Source organism: Clinocottus analis, unplaced genomic scaffold, assembly GCF_023055335.1.
Source record: "Clinocottus analis isolate CAN_PGR_092001 unplaced genomic scaffold, fCliAna1.0.p SCAF_2, whole genome shotgun sequence".
Classification (NCBI taxonomy): domain Eukaryota; kingdom Metazoa; phylum Chordata; class Actinopteri; order Perciformes; family Cottidae; genus Clinocottus; species Clinocottus analis.
This window is the reverse complement of record NW_027175931.1, coordinates 23,207,376-23,229,272: the sequence shown is the minus strand read 5'-3', so window position 1 is coordinate 23,229,272 and position 21,897 is coordinate 23,207,376. Positions and strand designations below refer to the sequence as shown.

Below are 21,897 nucleotides of genomic sequence, written 5' to 3'. Positions count from 1 at the left end.
TACATTCACTAACATGTGTGCTAAAAGCACGTGTTGCACCCTTGAAACGAACTGTCTACAAGCACGTCCTTCTTCAGTTTTGCAACTTCTATTTAACAAATCCCAGTTTAAAAACAAGCTTTTTTTTTCTTCAGCCTGTATACTGTACTTCACTTCTGTTTTAAAGAGACAGCGCTCTTTTTTAAGAGCACTAGACCTGTGCTGCTTTGCAAGATAAAATCTTGCTTATCTAAAGCACATCAAATTCAAGAACATCAAATGAACCAAGAGATATTCGTCGTCCTGAATCTCTTTGTCCATGTGAATGTGATCCAGGACCAGACAGACTGCTCAGGTTTGCTGCGTCCCACCTGGCTGCACGGGGAAAGCAGTCGCTGGGTGGATCCAGGAGGTTTTCCTGCAGGGGCAGAGTTCAGTTTGCGGGGCGATAACATTCTGAAGAGAGCTCTTTCACACCCACGCTGCTTCCTATGCCACACCGCGTCACCTAAACCACCAAGCCCAATATTATCTTTCCTGCAGCTGGTGAGTGCAGGTAATGAATATGTGCATGTTTGTTTGATTGTGTGTGTCGTGTTTCTGCACCTTCAAAGGCATGTGGCTCTGTCTGTTGACATTTTCACTCTCGTGCAGATTTCATATAATAAAAGACCATGAGGAAAATTTGCTGTTTTCTTTTCTCCTGTTTTCCAAAGATGTACTGTCTCTTGGATCAGGGCACCAATTAATACTTATTGTTTAGTATTTATTGATTATTTGTTTGATAAATAGAATCAAAACCCAAATATAGTAAATTTACAAAAAGACAGAAAAATGCAGAACAAGCAAATGTTTGTCATTTTGCTTAAAAAAACAAACTTAAATGGAATCTAAAAACAATATTGCTGATTTCTCTCAATCACTGTATCAGTTAATCAACTAATCATTTCAGGACTTTTGTTCCAAAGAGAAGAAAAACAAGTGAATTGCATTAGCAGAGCCATTGTAGCCTATGACCTCAGTTTTCATTGACGCTATAACACACACCGCATAGAGATTGTACAGCAAACACCTTCTATGGTATGAATATGGAAGATTATTTGTCTTGTCCATTAGCAAACGTCTATCAAAGTCTACCAAACTAAGCCAAAATCCTATTTAAACAACTGAGCTGCTGTGGTTCACTGTGACATTTAAACACTTGACACACTCAAATGAATCCGACACGATGATGCAATCTCAAAGGGAATTCTGAATATGAATACATAACACACCGTATTGTTTTTTGCAGTCAAAGGAAGCACTGTGGAGCATTTTGTCGCTGCGAACCATTTATGACTGCTGCTCTGCAGTTAAACGTTTGTTAACACTCCATACCCTTTTCCTAATCATCCATCATTAGTAAAGTACAACAGGCTCCTCTCATTAACCAGCCCAGGCTGACAGGTAGAGAGAGCCTTTCATTCTCTCCACATTTATTATTGCCTACTTTAATGAGCACTTAAGACCATCACCTCCAGTCTGTGATTTATAGCATTTTCAGCCGAGATCAGAGACCAGGGCCCGCGTCGTGCCTGTGAAGCCGGCAGCCCTTCCTGACACCCCAGGCCGGCCTGGGCACTGGGGAGACACAGCTGGGCCCAACATGGCAAGAGGTGTGAACTCCCTGGGCTTAATGAGCTGATGGGAGAGGCGGATTACACAGGGGGTCAGAGGTGATGTGACCGGGGCCGCAGTGGCTGGTCTTAATATCCCTGAGCCAGATTAAAACAGAAGAGATTAACTCGATCAATGTGCAGTCGCAGAGAATTCCTGCAAACCAAAATGCTCGTTCTGGGGCAAGTTGACAGGTAACCTCTGTGTGCCCACGTCTACAGCGCCGGTGTGTATAACACTCTGAGAGATGTGGCAAGATGAACAAGGATAATGTCCTGTGCAGGGCGCTGAAGCATATCAGATGGGATTGTGGTTGTTGGGACTGTTAATGGATTTCTTCATCACAAAATGGGTTTAATTTTGTGGTGATAATTGTACTAATCATCATTATTCTCTCACTTTCATGTCCAAAAGTAAAATCCTTCCTCTGAATGCAGCATAATCAATGTCTGCAGCCGATAGACTAGTATTTATCTTATGATCACAAACAGACCATTCAGTAGCAAGCAAGTCTTTCATTAGAGTAAATATATGTGTGCATGCAAGGCCTAATGTGTGTGTGTGAAGTTGCCTGAAGTTAGTGCAGTTGTGTGACCAGTATATATTTGTATTATGCAGCACAAGCTGTTTGGACAAATTGTATACACAAGTTTTTTAAACGCTAAATAGAAAATCTATTGTCTCTAAACGTTGTAAAGAGGGCAGAGTTGGACTAATGCGAGATTTGGGGAATGAGCCACAGTGTGGTTTTTAACAAACACAGGCTGAGAAAATGAATTACTGTTGTGAGGATTTTTTTATTTGCTGGGCAAACTGTTCTTCATATTTTCTTTATTTTACCACTTAAGCACCAAGAAATCTTCATAAGAAATAAACCAACACAAAATGTATAATGCTGAAATATTTTGATGAAAAGATAATATCCAAATCATTAAACATTTATATTCATAACATTTTTGATGAAATTTTAAAGAAATCGTTGCCTTGAGATGGAGGAGCAGGAGGCATGTGATCAGCCCACGGACGTCCCATGAAGCTTGTTTTGACAGTCACGATGGGGGATGTCTGGCTCGTGTTAGCCATGCGGCCTTGACCCTGTGAAGAGAATCCCCCATGAGCACCCGAGGGGCGATCAGTCATTATTAAAGCATTAAAACTGGTATGTACAGTACCTATATCAGCCCCCATACACACCTGACCTCAACCAGTCCAGTATCACAGAGACCAGATCTGCCTGAATGGTCCATGTTGTGCCAATCGATCCGCCCTGAGAGCCAGAGTTCACTCTCTTTCCACCAATTTGTCCCGGCTGCTCAGGTTCCCTTCATCGCTCGCAGTAAAAACAAAACAAAAACATATCCACTTCTTTCTCTCTGTCTTCTTTTCATGGGCTCTGATTCACACCACTCACTTTATTATTGTTTGCCACCCATACGTTCACACCCTGCTTACTTTCAATGTGTAAGACTGAAAGACTTGATCTGCATTAGTTTGACTATACTAACATAAGAATTTAATATTTATAGACTAAAAATGAACTAAGTGCTACTATAGAACACTATGATAAATATGAATGATCCTTACAAACCTATAACAGCTTCAGAACGGAGAATAACTTAGTCACTGAATTTAAAAGACTTGTCAGTAAATGTAGAGACAGCAGGCTCCACAGCTGCAGTTTCAATATTGTGGTGCAAAATCCTTTGTTTGTATTTGAAACACAATCATTGTTGAACATTGGCAAAAAAGACTTTTGGAAAGAAAAAATCTAACCTGGTGACTTGATAGTCTGACGCAGTAAAAATAGGTCAGGCTATAGACCTGCAATTTTTCATGTGCTGACACAATACGTTTGATGAATCCATTTCACTGCACTCCATTTCATTTTGAGTATAAATCACCGCAGTGACCTCAGTCCGTCAGGGCACAGAGGCACAACGAGGGAGGAAGTCCAGTGAACTCATGCTGGGCTTGGACATTAACTGTGGGAGCACACAAGCCATCAAACATGCCTCTTCAGAGAGAGCTTTTTGTTCACCTTTAACAGGGCTGTAAACTGCCTTTCTGTGGCCCGATCAGGAGACCACAGGCACAGTGACACCCGCTTCGTCGGTGCTATCACACTGGCTCTGGCCTTCCAGTGTCCGTCGAGGAAATGGGATACAGGAAGTAGATATGAATTCCGGTGTCGAGGTGACTTTTGTCCAGCGAGCCTGATTTGAAACAGGAGCCTTTTCAGACAGCTCTATCTGGCTCCCACTTGCACTGTCTTTCCAGCTGTCCCCATGGGAGCTACGATTTATGGAGCAGAAAGGAGAGCGCGGCCTGCGGGATGGAGCAGATTGTTCACGGATCTAGCTTGTCTCTCTGGCATGAGGGAGAGAAAAAAGAGGATGCCGACAGAGCTGGGTGAGATAGCATGAGCTGCTGGTTGAGGAAAAAAAAAACAACTTTATGAAGACATCAGTGTCTCCACTTTACATCTGCTTGAGATTTCCCTACAGTCTACTCGGGGGAGGAAGACCCTCCTCTGAGGTTTGACCAAACCCAACAAATGTCTAATAAGATAGTGGTGATTGTAGTCTTTGCGGTCGGAGAGACAAAGCACACATCAATACATTCAGATTTAAAATCAAACGCTCAGACATTGGAAAACATAAATAGACATGTCCCGTATATCGACGCGCAGGGAGCCTTTGTTTACTCTTGCTCCATTTTCCTGCGGCTCCACAGTGACTATCTGGTGATATTCTGCAGCGATAGTGTGCTGGGCCCCTGCTGGGGGCTGCGACTGAGGCTCCACATCTGAAAGAGCGGAAGAGCGATAGATGGTATCTTCCTGCATGGTGTGATTGACCCGTGGGACACACAAACAAAAGTGATACTTGTCCCATGATATGGGCCCTGTCTGTGTCGGGAGAGACAGCCAAAAAAAAAAAAAGATGAGGGCCCTGCATGCTCTATCTATCACACCCTGACATCCTTACCTTGGCCTCCATTCTCCAATTCATGCATCATCAAGTCCTTGAAAACAAAAAAGCGTGATGAGAAAAGCCTCCAGCCTCCCATGATACCAAAGCAAACTGTTTGTGGATCATTTTAACCGCTGTGGGGATGCCAACATCTTCCAATGGTCAAAATGAGATAAGTTTAAACATCCAGACATTTTGGGCATGCGCTCCTCTAGAGGTTGACAAATGTGCTCTGCAAAAGCTGCGGTCAGGAATGCATGCCGACAGCTTCATGGCCTTGTCTAAAACAGAGCCGACATGATGGATGTTGTCCTTCTTGACAATGCCAGCTGGTAGAGGTGTGTATATTTGTGTATTTATAAATATTTGTTTATATATGTGTGTGTGTGTGTGTGTGTGTATGGCTGACTAAATAAATGGTTTAACATATTTTTTCTCCTTTCTTTAGAGAAGTTTTCTATTTTTTTTGTATTCTCGAGAGCACATTCACATTTTTTCCAATTGTATCTAAACATAATATTTACATGTTAATTCAGAAAGGACTTTGACTATACCTGTCAACTAAATGCACTTCAGCTTCAGCAGTTACACAAATCAAGAGGTTATTGAAGTCCTTTGATGGAATATCTTCTTTATGGCTCAAGGGACGGTGTTTGCTGGCTGACAGGGACAGTAACACTCAACAGTAACGCTCGACAAATACTGACAATTTGCAAGACTGGATCCGTCTTATTGCTGAGGCCCCTTCTTTGTTTGTCAAAATCCATTTACACAGAATGAGGTTTGCTATTCGTCCACTCACAGTGAAAGTGCTTTAAGAGGAGGTCTCTGAGAAACCATTGCATTGAACAAAAACTCTTTCAATGTACATCAGCAATCAGTATATTGTTTTAAGAGAGCCTGAAAAACGTCAGAGTGTATCTTTAAATGTTCTAAAGATGTTTAAGTGGATCCAAAGTAGTTGTAAATATCTGAAATATAAAAACCAAAAGTCAACCATTTAACATAATATTATTTGTATTATTTCAAATCAAATCCTTTGGGGTACAAAACATAAAAAAAACCTGAACCCTGTCAATGTCCAAATGCTTCATTTCCTGGTGTCCACTTTTATATTTCTCTGACTGTAACACTGACTGAAGTCCCGCTCAGCTAATCATGGTGCCCTGAATCCTTGGTCTGCGATGCCAAGAAGAGGCGCTCCACATGCACAGCTTGCTTAACAAAACAATGAAGAGAGCTCATTGAAAAGTCAGTAGAGAAGTTACTTAGCAGGGGAAAAAAAACACAAAAAAAACATGCAGAATGTGGAATTGAGGCTGTGTGTGTGGAGGTTATATGACCAGACGGAGTGCGAGTGAAAGAGAGTGTGGTGACCTGTAACAGCTCCATGACTCCAGTCTGGGGCTTTAAAATCCACCCACCGGGATCCTGGATTGAACCCACAGCAGAGCTCACTTCAGTACAGACAAGGCCAGCCCCAATGGGAAACTGATTGTTTATTTAACTACTGTTTTATGGAATACCGAGTGACAGGAAGTCCTTAAAACAGCAGCAGTTACTATTTATATAGTCCCTTTTCGGAGTAAACACACACACGCTGGCCCCTCCTCCCTCCACGCAGACACCCTGCCGTTGAGGAATGCGCCCATTCACAAGCTGGTGGCCATCTTGGAAGCTTGCCTCTTACTTCCTGTTTCCATGGCTACACTCCAGTGCTACGGGAGATGATAAGCGCGAGCAGTCTCAGGTCCTAATCCGCTTCATCTGGCTCGTTTTCTACATCACTTCATGCCATTCAGAAGGAGCTGCAAAAGCCAGTTAGCTGCAACAAGCGTCACATTATCACGCACATAATCCCTGGATCCACAGACAACAAAATAAACACAAGAGAAAAGAAATGCAGATAACTTTGTTTTATGTTTCTCAGTCCAACAGCCAGGGTGCATTCATTCCAATAGCAGCGATTTGAATGTGGACCAAGACGACCAGTTATGCTGGAGTCCGGTATGCACATGTTTGTGTGCAGCTATGGGGCAGCTGTATTCTGATCTGCTCCTCTGACGCCGCACCATAAATCACAAGGTCGTCATGAGCCCGTGGGACCAGAGGAAACATCAGTGTTTAATAGGAATGATATTTCACTTCGGCCTCTTCCTGCTCCACTGCTCCCCAGATACCCACTACAACCAGCTCCTGAATGCTATATCATGACAGCCTCACGTCAGTGCTGATTTGGTTGTCCGGGATGAGACCGGAACAACATGTCAGGATGATTTGGGAGTCTGTTATAAATCTGAACTTTGTGAATGTGATATAGTGCAGAGAACCACAGGGTGGGACCCTTTTCCTCTGTTCACCCCGTGCACTTTAAAACCCTTCTTAGTGTACGCATACTTATCACAATATCGTCCATCGTGCTCGGTAACAGGAGACGCTCACCATGTGTCAAACAAACATGAACTGGAACTTAATAAATCCTGTAAATGAACCCAATCCCTCAAAATAAATCTGTTCTAAGCACACTATCCCCAGATTCAAACATATGTTTCATGTTCTCACAATAGAGGCTAAGTTATTATGCTATAATGTGAAATATTTACGTTATAACAAGATAAATAGCATATTGTTATAACAAGAAAGGTTTTGTATTACAATGACATGAAAAACATCTTTATAGCATGATATTCAAAGTACCTCTGTGGATTGAACAATCCTAGGACCATCCTATCAGAGCTACATTTTATTCATTTATTAAATATAACAAGATAATCTAAAGGTATAGAGATTATGATTTTGGGTAACTGCAAAAACATTGTGTTAATCTCAAGTTTGTCCGTCTCGCACTACTGGAGGGGATGGCCAGATGATGTACAGGGTCAATGCAGTGTCAGGAGGGACGCTCAGGATTGTTCTACATGTAAAGCCCACAGAGACGTGTGAATAAGTGAGATGTTACAGACTGATGAAATTCCCAGAGAGACAAAGTTAATGTGATCCCACCACAGTGATGCAGAAACCAGATGGAGAAACGTGCCCTCGCATTTCTCTTCTTTTTACACATCCGTGAACACTCACACAACCACAGGCCAGACACACAGAAAGGCACAACCTACACACCGATACTCACTGTACACACCTGTCGAGGTCATGAGATATACTGCCCTCCAAGGGGGGATCCATTTAGTCTACGTTGTTAAGTATTGTGATCTTTCTCACTCTCGTATATACATTTCTTTGCTCCCACGCAGTTGTCCTTGTCTTATAAAAACGTATAAAAAGTTGCAAATAAATGTCCTTGTCTTAGAAAAAAACACAACATGTCATAGTAGCTGTCATGCCGAAGCATTCTCAAAGAATAAAGGCAACGTTCGCTTGTTCATGGCATGTTACCCTCTAAATTTTACCCACCACATCATCTGCATTTCAGTAATCCACATTACAATACATAAAAGTGTGGCGTCACATCTGACAATTACAGCAAACATAAATTAAGTTTGGTATTTTGTCCTGCTGACGAAAACACAAATCCCAACACACAGAGGGATGGGACATGTTATCTAAAAGTGCCTTTTAATAGCACTGGAAGTCAGGCCTCCCTCAGGCCCCTGCTGACTGAGTCAACACAACCCAGTGCTGCGTTGCAGGTCATAAACACTCTGTTGACAGTGGTCGGAGGCTTATCATCCTCAGAGCAAAGGACAGCAAGCTGGCGGTACCAACACCAAACAAGAGACAGACAGGAGGCCTGCTCCTTGTTAGCAGTCTCCTGCCTCCTCCCCTTCGTTAGATCGAAATCAGGACGTTGCATGAGGAAAGTCAGTATTTTAATGTATAAAATGTAAACTGCTGTTGCTTTCCAGCCTCGGCATTATAATCAAGTCCTCTTCTAATGGCTAAATCGTCTATTACTATTTGATCAGGGCTGGTGTGACTCAGAAAATAATCTTCATATCAGTTAAATGTGGGCCAAAGGTCACGGCCGCTTTGTGTGCTCAGTGTTTCGGCTGCTTCTGCTCTGAGTGAGCGGCTGGCTGAAGCTGGCACCTCCACCAGTGAGCACGGACCCCAGGGGGCCAGAGACAGCCGAACCCCCAGTGGATGAGAAGTGTCTCTGCTGTCAGCTTTGGTTCCCAGCGTGGCCTCTCCTCCTCGGTCGCCCCTCCCGCCCCACCGAGCCCCTCCCTGGCCCTTTGTGTGTGGACCCCTGCTCCCTGTGGACTCGCCGCTCTCTGGCCTTTCACATGCAACTGTGTCCAATCACCCCGCTCACCCCCCTCTGAACCCAGAGCCTCCGTCTCCAACCAGCTCCTGACCCAGAGAGAGAGAGAGAGAGAGAGAGAGAGAGAGAGAGAGAGAGAGAGAGAAATGGAGAGGGAGACAATTTTGCCATCACTGGGTTGAAGAAAATTAATCACTTGTTTCAAGACGATGATGGAAAAAGTGGTCTGTACTGTCTACTGAGACATGAAAGGGTTTTCCAACTACAATAATCCATCAAGTGTGCGGTTTAATACTTTCTGTTCGAACAAGAAATGTAATTAAACACGAATGCCGAAGCTTAGAAAGTGGTGAGGATAAGAAAAAACACTTGACAATGACATTACATTGGCAAAAAAGACAGCAGGTCTGCTCAACTGTGAAAACTGAGTTGAAGCATCCGTCCTTCATCAGTCCCGTCTCCACCACCTCCTCCATCTTGTTTCCTCTCTCCTCTTGTGGCAGAGGTTTGCTGGTTTGTTGGCTTTGGCCCTGACAGCCTGAACGCTCGCCTTGGGTCGGCCCGGCCTCTGGAGGATTGGATCACACCTTCCATTAGGAGTCAGCTGTCAGACGGCGAGCTGCACCTGCTGTCTGAGGCAGGGTGGGCCCGCCGCCGCCCGCACAGCCAACGTACGGCCAACGTACGGAGCACATAATTACTGCCTCAAAGATGATTATGCTGTTTACTCGTGCCCACATGCACAACAGATGACTGTTTCACACTTGTCCTCTCCCCCGCCTCTCCGTTGAGGCGTTTCACCATAGCAATGAGGAAATAGCTGCAGCCAACCAACATTTAGCCCATCCAACCAACAGGTCTGATGCCAGAAATGACTTGTAGCTATTAGCTCTTTAAACATCCCCCTCCCACATAAGTTTAATTTATTTCAATGGGCCCAGTGAGAGCTAGTGTTATCTACATTACAAGACACCGTGTATTCCACTGGAAAAAAAAAAGAGAACAGCCTTTATGACTTTGAGGCTGGTTGTGCATTAGAATAAACTATTGTCCTGGACAGAGATGTGTATTTTCCCAAAGTGAATGCAGCCTAAAGTACAGACAATATAAACGTGTGTGGACACTTCTCTCACATTCATGCAGTCGTTATAGTCAAGCTTGGGCGGGTTTTCTTATGATGAGCACCTTGCCTGCATGAGATAACAGTTTATTGTGGATTACAATTAACACCTTGTTATGTTGTCCCATCCACAAACTACAGTAGAAGTGATTCAGGACTGTTCAGATGAATGGAGATTCTTAGAACCAAGTCACCAAAATGACGCACAAGTTATTTGTGTTTTAAAGATGAAACAATCTGTAATTTTGTATATTGTTTTGTCTGTTTAGCAGGTCAATCAATAATACAAAATTATAACTAATCTATATAAAATATTGAGAGGAATTGACACGTCTCTATATCTTCAAGTGGAAACAGAGGGAAGGTGCGTTCAGGGGATTGACCTTTTCGTGATAAAGTCACTCAGGTACAGGCGCGCTGAGGAGGAAAGCGGAAGGTTCTTCTTTTTCTTCTTTTTCTCGTTAGATTGTAAAACTTGTTAATGCACAGTGGATACGGGTCACACCCCCTCCCCTCCTGCCTCCCTCCCCTCTCCAGGAGCCGTATTGAGCTGTGGGGCTGGGACATTCCTGGTTTGACGACCAGCTCCGCCGCTGCCGTGATTTGCTGAGCAACTCGACACTGGCTTCAAAGATGCGTGTGTGGAGGAGGCAGCGCTAGAGAAGCGGAGACGAGAAGTTACAATAACGGGTCGAGACACAGAGAGAGAGAGAGAGAGACAGAGAGAGAGAGAGAGTTTACCAAGCCGGGACGTAACATTGTATCCAGCACGCGGACTCACAACTTCCCACGAGAGCAGTCTCCACCACCTCCTATCGAGCGGAGAGCAGCGGGAGTTGTCGCACCTTGGCCCCGGAATCCCGAGCAGCTCCGCGGGTCTGAAAACTCTCCTTTTCCCCTTTCCGTCAACCTCCGGCTGTTTTCATGTTCCTCCCGTCGTCTTGCACTTTGAGCCCGTGTCTAATGGAGGGCCCCGTACGGATTTGCCTCCAGAAGAATGTGTCCTGCTGCTGATTCGCCCGACGGCTCGCAGCTTTTGCCCTCCTGCAAGAGAGGTAAGGACGGGCGAAGCTGGGGAGGCGGACCGGGGAGAGACCCGGGCCCGGCGGGCTGGGAGCGGGTTGCAGGGGGGGAGAGAGGCTCCGTTTTTCTCGCCAGGCCAGCTGTGTTTCTCCGGTCACCACTAAAGGAAAAGTGACGTTCAAAGCAGCGGACGGCTCTACTTTTGTCAGCTTTCCTAAACATGTCCGAGTTTCCTTAACTTTGTGTTGTTGGTGGAAGTGGAGCCCAGCGAGCCAGAGTGGCTCCGTCTGGACGGGGTGGAGGGTGTCCAAATATGAATATTATGTTCATGAATGCACTGTCTACATTATGGACTATATCTACAGTTACTTGAACACAACATAGGCCTACGCTGCCTACCAATACTCACTATGACACGTTACGTTTGCTCAATGACATCCTATTGATTCTTGAAAAAAAAAAAGATTTTGAAGTGTTAGAATATGCGTTTATATTTTACTATCCTATAATTTAGATTGTATTGACTTCAGGCCACATCTTTGTGGAATTATTATTGTCTGGAGACAGAAAAGGAAGAAGAAGAAAAAACAAATGACTGAGCAGCATTTATTGTGTAAAACACTGCTTTGTAATTTGTTCGATTCCACTCAAAAACATTCAGATGATCAATATTATCCAGCACTGAGCTGTGATCTTTGTGAATCCTGACACTGCTCAGTGCACCATGTTGTCTCTGAGCTGAGTGAAATGCAAGAACGGCCATAAATATTTGTTTGGTACACAGCTCTGGAAAGGCAGGGACACTTCACTGAACATCCCAGTGGAAAACAGATGGCCTGCTGCTGCATTTCTGCTTTTATAGATGAAAGAACATTTTTAGAAATGGCAAATACGTCCAACCTTTGACACGTGGGTGTCACGGTCATAAACGGTGGAAATGGACGGTAGATATGAGAAGCACTCCTTTGTTCTAAAGTTATACTTTGGTTATGGATTGCTTCAGGAGCCACCTTTCTACCACCATGCAGAAACTTAGTGGCTTACACTAAGAGTGTAGTTGTCTCCCCCCTCCTTCCTCTTGCAGAGAGGCTTTATGGTTCTACACGAATACCCTGAGGATGTCATAAAGGTTGGTTTTGTAAATTCATGTTGTTGCTGTTATAATTTTGGCCAGTAATCCAGTTATTGTGCACAGCCTACAAAAGCCACTCTTCCTGCATGACGGTGTGCTTGTTTACCGGTTGGGCAAAGGATTTTTTATTTGGGATTAGTTTAGTTCCACAATGGATAAAAACACGGGAGGGAAAGGGGAATCTTTTAAACCACTCCAAAGATGCAGATGTGTGAACGTCGTCGTGATCATCAAACAGCTTTTGCTTTGTTCTTATTGGCCACATTTCACACGTTTCCTCAGCGTCTCGATCTGCTTTGAATGTGGGAAATTAATTTTGTTTTCTTAAAGAAACACATTTGATGTGTCCAAAAATGCACTCGCGACCAGCTCAAGACTGAATGTGCAAGTGTGTGTTTGCACATGAGCTTATTCGACTCAAGTCTTGCTGTGTTGTGATCTGCACCGCTGCACCGCAGGAACTCTGAGGATGGCAACTCCAACCTTTTATAGTTTTTGAATTGAGTTAAAAAAAAAGTCACATTTTATCACATTTTACGATCAAAAATGTCATTTTCTTTAAATATCAATGGGGTAAAGTTTGTATTTTTTGTTTTGTGAAGTACATCAAACACTATATATGCAGATAAATGAAGCCATAAAGGTTGAGGATTGTCAACATATACAGTAATAACTAAGATGAGGCTTTCGAGGCACAAATAGAAAGGAGTGGACGTGATGGCAACGTCGTGGCTGCAGAGACCAGCTCCTCTTCACTTCTTTCCCTCCAGTAATTTCTTCTGTCAGCCGCTCACCCCTACCATCAGAGCTTCACAGGGACTTTTGTTACATAGGGGTGACTCTTAGAAAACTGAACACTTAAAAGTTATCGAGAACAAAGTCTTGTATCCCTCTCTAACGCATGACATCCAGTCAGTGGGACGCACATGGCTGCCCTCAGATAAAACATGTTTCAAGTTCAAACAGTTGCTCGTGCATTGTTGCGTCGGTGGGGGACAAGAAGACACTTCCGATGCCTTTCAAATCCTTTCAGTGCTCCCCAATATTGGGTGAGCTTTTTGACAGGGGCAGCGAGGGGTTTGGCCTTTTGTGCTGACGGCGTTCACTTTCGCGGAGAAATCCCCCCTCACGTTTTGAGATTGAGTTTTGATTCAGAGACTGCTCCACGACTTTTTCTAGTAACTGTGATTTAATTGTTTTTTTCCCCTATTGGCTGCCTTCCTTCAACTTGCCTCATTCTAACTTAATTCACTCAATGATTTCCCACTTTTCCTTGAATACCTTTCACTCACGCTGGAACTACTGCTGCGAGGGCCGCATTGCATTCTGGTCTGTGGAGAAATTCAGTCGTTTTCTTGTTGCTTTAAATATTTCAACGTGGCATCGTGTTGTTGGTCAGTTTCTGTATAGAAAGCGCATCAAAATAAACCCAATAAATCCAAGCTGCAGCACCAATAACTTTTCAGTCACTTGGTATTGCGTGGGATTTTATCCACAGTGACTACGTTTTGTGATTTTAAATCAGACAATGACAGAGACTCAGAGTCATGTTTTTATTTTTTATGTGACTCATAGGGAAATTAATAAACCATTAGTGGTCCGGTTCTTATCAGACAGACCTGAACAAAGCGCAACTATGCCATTAAGCCAGCTCGAATAATGTTTGAGCCATTAGGGTGCTCGCTAATGATAAACACATGTTGCTGGAGGAGAACTATGTTAAGTGGGCAATTTGAACGTAAGCAGCATGTGTGTTGATGCCAGCCGCTGCTCTCATAATGGCTCTTTTGATTGTCTGATGCAGTATTATAATCACACAACTGCATATGCTCCAGCAGTGACAAATTATTGTTGGAGAGTAGCAGTGGAGGTAACGCTTATGTTTCCATAGTAATGATCAGGTATTTATTAAAGGTAAGTGCAGGAATTGATGTTTCATGAGTCAAAATCTTTTAGTTTGAAAAAATGTATATATTAATACAATTAGTTCATCAGTCAATTGACAATTTACCCACAATACTTTTGAGGATTTTTTTGTAATTTTCAGAGTTTATGGACTGAATACAAAATGATAACCCAAAGAAATAGTTGACAGATGAAATAATTGTTGAAGAATTGCAGTGTCGGTGAAGTGGATGGGAGAGGGTGTGTCCTAATGGGTGGCTAAAGTATAATTTGGGCCTCTCCCACATTCTCCTGTTAACCAGCTCGTACATATTCGAGGCCAGGCAGCGAACCTCAGCCCTGGCCCTGAAGAGAATTTAAGTGAATTAAAAACCTAAATCACAAAGTGGTTTTAGTTGTGTATTTGGCTTCACGTGGCGATCTGTCATTTTATTGCGCCAATGGATCAACCGTTGGCTGTGGAATATGTTCTGAGAGTCATAAAACAGGAGAAAAATCCAAACTTTGAGCAGCCGCCGCATGTTTCATCATCATCATCACAATATTTTGACAGCTGTAATTAGGTCTTACTCATTTTCCAAAACACCAATGGCTAATCCATCTCAGCTTCTTAGTATAGTATAATAGAGTAGAATTTGGTGGATTGCTGTATGGTTAACGTTTGACCCGCCGAACGGCTATTTCCAAACTCAAACCAGGTCTGAACTCTTGATACACAGCCCAACTTTTACTCTCATTGTGTCATACTGGAGTCTCCCCCCCCCATTTTCTAATGCTGGCCTTTACTCTGCAAGCTTTGGCTCCCATTTGTCAAGGACAGAGCTCCGATGGACAGAGGGAAAGGTTTGGGCAGCATGCCAAAGAGCCCCCATGTTCAAGGAGCCAGGCGCTGCTGATTGACAACACCCAGCAGCCATGAGCAGGGTGTCGATGGGAAAGATGGGCAGGTCAGAGAAAGCGTTTGAGTTGTCGCGACAGCTGGGTCGGTGAGTGCACCCTGCAGCTGCAGCGCGAACAAAAAAAACAACCTTTTCTTTCCACCCTCCCTAAATTTATTCGAGGGACAAGCTGTGAGTGGAATTGGATAAATTGAAGCTGTGTTGAAGAGGCTGTGAAGGCAAACGCAGTAGCCGAAGGTGTCACCCTTGTTTATGTAAAGCTGTCATGAACAGTACTTCTTATCTGCTCCGAGCTCACGTTGTCATTATTTTCACTCCACAACGCATACGTCTCTCAGTGGGACCCCCGCCCCGTTTCTTCCAGGTCCCCCTATTCAGACAGATGATCCAAACAGCCCAGCGTTGACTCGCTTTACTATGCAAGCATGTTACTCCAGCAGGTTACAGATAGGCTGCAAGCTTCCTCTGGTACAACTCCTCCCAAATGTCAAAGGTGAGCTGACTGTAGCCCCGACGTGTACGCCGGCTTTCAACAGATGGTCGTATTGAGTTTCTAAAAATCCAGTCCTCGAAGGACCTGAAACTGGATAATGACTTTTTGTGAGATTTGAGAAATGAAATGAGAAACATCGGGGTGTAATTGTTATAACAAACAAACAGTTTTTTTGAGCAGCAGAAACAGATGTTCCAGCCAGCCACCGAAATGCAGCCGGACGAAGCCGTACGGGCCGGAGATAGGCGGCGCGAGGAGGCCTGCTTCTTCTCTGAAGATGGTTTGTTTTCTGATAATGTAGTGGAAATACAGGCCTCAACTCACTATATAAATATATATATTTGTAATGCATATATGTATACACATGTCTGTATTTGCAGCATGATAAAGGATCCTAAACACAGAGGAAAAAAAACACTGTCCAGGCAGAAAAATAGCTCATCAGATGGGCAGGAGCAGTTTGAGTGACCCATAAAGATGCACTTCCAGAGAGACCATGATTTTTATTTTATTTTATTTTTTACTGCTGGTAGACTTGATAAAAGCAAAAGATACCGACAGACTGTGAAATACTTTGTTGGTCCCGCGCCGTTTGAAGGCCAGCGCGAGTCCTTTTTAAGTTTACTTTCCTTAGATGCCTTTTTATTTATTTTTTGCATGTGCTCACAGACATTTGAGGGAGTGCTTTTTTGGCTTGCGTCGCGATAAGAAACATGACTTTAACATAATGCAGAACACCACGCGTTGGAGAGAGAACAAACCCTTCCCCCCATGAAAGTTTTCGACGTGGCATTTTTTTCACAATACTCTCCTCTCACCAAAAACAACACATTTTCTCATAATTGTCAGATGAGACCCATTGTTCCGCCACTTGTCTCGCGCAGCGTTCTCATTGATTCTTCAGGCCTCGGGAAGATTTCAGGGAGTGAACTTCTGAACCGGACCCTTGCTGACAGCTCTCGCTGCAAACTATTTCAGAACATACATTGGGATTTTCTTTTTTTTTTCCTTCTTTCGTATCATCGCCGTCTTCCTGTTTGCAAGATTCATTATTTTTTTTCCCTTCCTGAACCCTACTCCACTAAATATGGCTGACGCCTCAGCACTGGGCCCCCGCGAGTTAAGTCTTTTCTTCTTGAAACTGTAAGCAACCACAGCTTTCTATTTCAAATGCTGAACCAATAAGTCACATCTGACATGGGTTTTCTGCGAACCAGAATGTGTGTGCTGCTGAAAAGCCAGCGCGGGGATCAGCAAGACTATATTAAGGCAAAAGTAGTGGCTGGCACTCCCCTCCGGGGCTGACAAACAGGCTACTTGTTTGAAGGGCTGTTTTTCTCCCAGATCAGAGTGTGAGCAGTGTGGGTTCTGCTGCCGCCTGCCTCTGGCCCTGTGGTTGTGGGTGCCATTTTGGGCCTTCCCTGCTCCTGGATGTGGCCCCTTAGGGAGCAATGGAAGCCCTTATTCATAAAAGATATCCAACAGATGGTTGGCCCAGCCTTCTGCATTGTTCTAGGCCGATACTGCGGGATGTATTTGTGCCTTGTGACCAATGAAAACACCTTGGCTTTCATCGTTAAATAAATCACTGTCATCTCTTTGTGGTGCTCCTTAACAGTAGCAAACACACACACACACACACACTTGCACAGAGAATGCACCGAGTTAGCATACGCCATGGTTTCTGTATCCTTGCTGTTGTCATGAGGTCGTGTTTCTCTTGGCGCCATCAAAGCCCTGCGTCATCTGCCAAAAGCCCTTCTCACCTCCAAACCCTGCAGCAGCGAGCAGCCTGGACCCTAAATATGTTGCAAAGGTTTTTACGATTTGACCGAGAGCCAGAAGTGGAAAGTGTGTGTGTTTTTGTGTGTGTGTGTGTCACCGCCGAGTTTGTTTTGTGATCACTCGATTGCCGCACAACAAGCGCAGAGTGTTACAAGGAGAGACAGATAAACATTTAGACAAACCAAATAAAGCATTCACACGTTCTGTTTGGGACTGCATATTTATCTTCGGGACCTCCAACCTGTTCATACAAGGCAGCTGGTTTGTTTGTTTGGGTTTTTGCAAGAGATTTGTGGAGTCGGTGAAGAAGACTAATTATATTTTAACCTTTTTACACGTGTTTGTTTTTGTACCAGCGGCTGGCTGTGGAGTTCAGGCAGTGCTCTCCGTCCTATAAATCCTCCCCCCTGTGAATATAGAGCCGTCGCTGCGTTACATTTTTCTGAGAAATGAAAATACTCTGTGTGTGCTTTCTTTCTCACGCCTCTCAAGTGACAAACAAAGGCGAGGCAGACGCCCTGAAAGCAGCTTTAGTCCGGGTTTGTTTTTTAATACTGACTCTGCAAAAGTTCTTGTTAGTATCTATTTGGACACTCTTGTCATTTTGTTTTTGTAGCACATGTTTGAAATTACGTTATTTAATACATGTTTTAGTTTGAAAGTACTTTTGGGCCACGGCCAGGGACCCATCAGGAGGAGACTGAGCAGAAACTGTTGTCTGCGTCTTCGCCGCTTGTTGCCGGAGAGACTCGGGCAGTGATGGAATCCAGGAGGGATGGGGAGGGACGCGAGGCTTAGGGGGCAGCTGGACCAGATCACTGGATGCCTCCAGTTCACAGCCCACACAACAGCCTTTAAAAACACAGTTAGTGTCTTGACTCTCCCAGCGAAGGTGGACATTTTCGAGGCTTTTGGCACATTCCCCCCAACACTCCCCTCTCTCCCCTGCATTAACATGTTTTCCCATCATCTCTCTAATCAAGGCTGATATTGAGGAATGTGAATCTGTGGCCTCCTCTGCTTCGGTGCCACGGCTGCACAATCCCCGCTCCCCTCTCTCTTCTTGCCTGGCGTGATGAATCAGACTCTTGGCACATGTTGGAGATCAGTGTTATTACACACCCTGCGGGCGAGACGGCCTTCTTGTGCATTCCTCCCTTCCATCAGAATTACCTTTTTCGTCTGAAGCAGACGTTCCCCTGTGGGCTGAAAGGCCTGTGAAATCAGCCGGAAGGGCCCAGAGAGCTGCGACAATGGGGAAGGGTTGTTAGTTACATGCGCTTTGCAAAAGGTCTCGAGGTGGCCTTGTATGGTGGCGATACCCGGGGATCTGTTTCCAGTGTCCGAGGCCGCTATTGAGTTTCGCCCCTGTGGATAATCCCGCTGTTCAGGACCTTGGGAAACAACCGTACCTCCCCACCTTCCTGTCCCTCCCCCCCCTCACCGATTCCCAGGAAAAACAAGGCAACGCAGAACAATCTCCAATTAAGATGGGTCTTACATACTGTACCATTCAGTCCCCACTCTCTCTCTCCCCTCTGTCTCAGTCTTTCGAGCTCCCTCCCTTTCTCTCCCCTCTCAGCACTCTGTGTCCTCGGCCAACAAGCCTCGGGGCAGAATTAGCGCTGTCTCCCAGGTCCCAGCCCTGGCACTTCGGGAGGGTCGGGCCTTGGTGAACGGAGATGTTGGGGAGGGTGGGGGGGGGGGGGGGGTAAGGTGGAAGGGAGGGGTGACTGTGTGTCCTTGGTAAACAGGGCATTGTGGGATGTGACTGTCTGATCCCCGGGGGCCTCTCCTTTCATTCCTCCTCTCTTCTGATCCCACACCACGGCCGTGTTGTCAGGGCTGTGGCGTCTCCGGGTTCTGGGACCCGCTTGGCCCCGCTGTTACCCTGCACCTCCCGGACCGCTGCTGTGCTCCGCCCCCCCCCCCCTGCAGACGCACACCCAGCGAGACAGCCGTGTCTCAAAAGCACACCGTCCTTGAAGATGTATCTCATTTGTCTTCTGCAGTCGCACTCAGTCGAGATGATTTATTACGACTATCTGTTGGATGTCACGATCAGACAATGGCAGTCTAAACCCTTCAAAAGTCATTTTCTCCTTCTAAAACACAACAGACCCTCTTTTCATCCCTCCTAATTCCCTTAATAGATTCCAAATCATGTCTCTCTTTCTCTCCTTTCCTTTAGCTCTCCTTCTCTTAGTTCGTCCTACTTTTAATAACGTCTCAGTCTTGTATCAGACAGAGTTAGGCCATACCAGAGGCTCAGTGTTTCCACTCATTAGTTTCCTATGCGGCCCCGGGCTGCCTCAGTGGGCTCACCGAGACCAACAGAAGGAGCCCATAATGGTCCCCTAGAGTCTCTTCTCTCGGGAGACTCTTTCGGGGTTTTTGGGCCGAGCTGAATGTAGTAAGGCTGTATCATCAATCAGTTTTGGCAGACGTGGATGCGAGCTCAGCCATTATCTCTACGTCTATCTCTGAGCCAAAGAAAGAGGGAGGAGAAATGAGTCGGGGCTTAGCAACTTTTCACCCCTCCGAGAATGTTTCACCTCTTTTTACCCTCGTCTCCTTTTACCCTTCTCCCGGAAAGCTGTTCTTTCTTTTTTCTCTCGTATGCTCCCTCCCTATTGCCTCTCATCTTCTTGTTTTGAATTGATCTCCCTTCTGTGTGTGTGTGTGTGTGTGTGTGTGTGAGAGAGAGAGTTTGTGCGTGTGTGTCTTTCTCTGTCTCTTTCTGTGTGTCCGTCTCCCTCTGTCTCTCTCTGTGGAGTTGAGGAATGCGTGTGCGGCAGATCTTCTGTCCGTGAGATGTGGGGCGAGTGCAGACAGGTTTGGGGTATACAGCATGTGAATCAGCTTCAGCGCTCAGGTCAGATTAGACCATCATACCGGAAAAGACTCACTCTGTCTCAGACACCCCACTTGCCCCCATCACCCTGAACGTCTTCATGTCCAACTCTGGGCTTCATTCAGTTGTTGCACCTTTTTGATTTGATACACAAAGGCATATAGGATCAGCCAGGATTGCCCGCTGTTATCCAACCAGCGTCGGAGCTGCTTCCTGATGTGTGCTGTTGACTTTTATTCAGCTGTGCAGTCATGTGAAGCGGAGAGGCCAGGCCCCTACCTCAGCCAGCAGCACCAGTTGTGACCTGTTCTTCCCTCCAGGTCTTTGATGCTCCGCCGCGTTGCTTTTGTCCCTGTTTACCCAATACGACAGGGATATGGGCTTGCCCCATATGCGGGCAGATGGGTCTTTAAGTAGTTCCTGCAGAGAGGGGGCCAAAAAGAAGTGCAGGTGCTCACTCTCCCCCCCCCCCCCCCCCACCTCCCTCCTCAAACGCCCACAACTCAAACCCCTTTCCCTTCCCTGAGGGCAGCCTGTCGGTATGTTTATTTTCTCCAGTGTCATCACCAGGGATCCGTCTTGTCCTACCAGAGGATATACGGTGTCTGAGTTCTGTATTGCTTAGATCTAGCCTCTCTCAACAGTACGCATCTACTATGGGTTTATGAAGGAGGGTGCATGAAGGCTAAACTACAAAAAAAAGTGAGATTCCAATGACTAAACGCTGCGGAAGAGACTCCTGCTGTTTTCCCTTGCTTTCACACACTTAAGCCAGGTGTCAGTCAAACATGTCCCAGACAGACATGGATCAACCCCCACACCTCCAAAAAATAGGAACTTTTACACTTGAACCCACTGACACTAAGCTCAATTATTTTCATAAGCTGTCCCTGTGTCTGTGTATCAGCTTTTGACAGAGCAGAGTCTGTTTTGCGTGCTGGACGTCTCTTCAATTCGTAGCTTTCAATCCCGCCTTGAGAAGGGCCATGCATCTACAACATAAGTGCAAAAACAGGAGGGTAAGAAAAGATCAGATTTAGGATAGGAGGAGGAAATCTGGCGTGCACACACATCATTTTTTCTTCTTCTTCCTTTAAGGAGTGTAGTCTGCAGTTTAGAGAAGGCCAGCAGTGCAGTGAGGGAGTGGGCTGGCCGCAGATCAACACAGGACCAGAGGAGACGGCTCTCAGGCCCATCACACTTTCTTTGACAGAGACTTCTCTTCTGCTCCAGCTTTTCTCCAGGGCGTCTGCTCAGGAAGAAGCGAGACATGCCCTCCCATGCGTAAGGTGCTGCCAGCATTGGATGGACTCTATGATGAGGGACACAAGATATCCTCGCGGTGTCTGTCTCCACTGAGGCGGCCTGATGAGGGCGGATGTCGGGGGGAAGCCAAGCCGATAAGAAGCAGGAATGATGCCCTTGTGTTTCCTCGTTGAGCCAGATAGGCGGGCCAGATAGGCAGCTGTATGTGTGTTTACACAAGGGCACCCAGTTGGGACTGTAGTGCCTGACTGCTACACCAAGTAACTGGTCCCAGTAAGAAGAGATATAAAGGTAGAGGGAGGGAGCGTCGGCTTCGGTTTCTCCTCGTACCTCGTGCCAAGGTGCCTGCGCTTGGCTGTGCATTTCATATAGCGCCGTTGTTGTTATTGTAATTATATATCATTATTCCGGCAGAGGGGGGAAGATAGTTTCCACGGATGACATGGGGGCAGTGTGTAGGGCCTGTTGCAACTCGTGGGGTGGAGAAACGCTAGCCTGCCAGATGTGGGTTTGATCTGCTCGAATGAGCGTGCACATATCAAACTGGAGCCTGAAACGCTGAGCGTGCGGCGCACAATGTATTGTTTTCAA

General features: G+C 45.4%; 1 protein-coding gene across 2 annotated transcripts in view; it reads left to right on the top strand.

The window, feature by feature from the left end:
• Positions 1–10,569: 10,569 nt before the first annotated feature.
• Positions 10,570–21,897, top strand: part of cdon (cell adhesion associated, oncogene regulated) — a 29,980-nt gene continuing 18,652 nt past the window's right edge. For both annotated transcript variants that reach the window (XM_068585935.1, XM_068585937.1), the window contains exon 1: positions 10,570–11,004. The gene's annotated coding sequence lies outside the window, so the exon portion shown is untranslated. The remainder of the gene's footprint in view (positions 11,005–21,897) is intronic.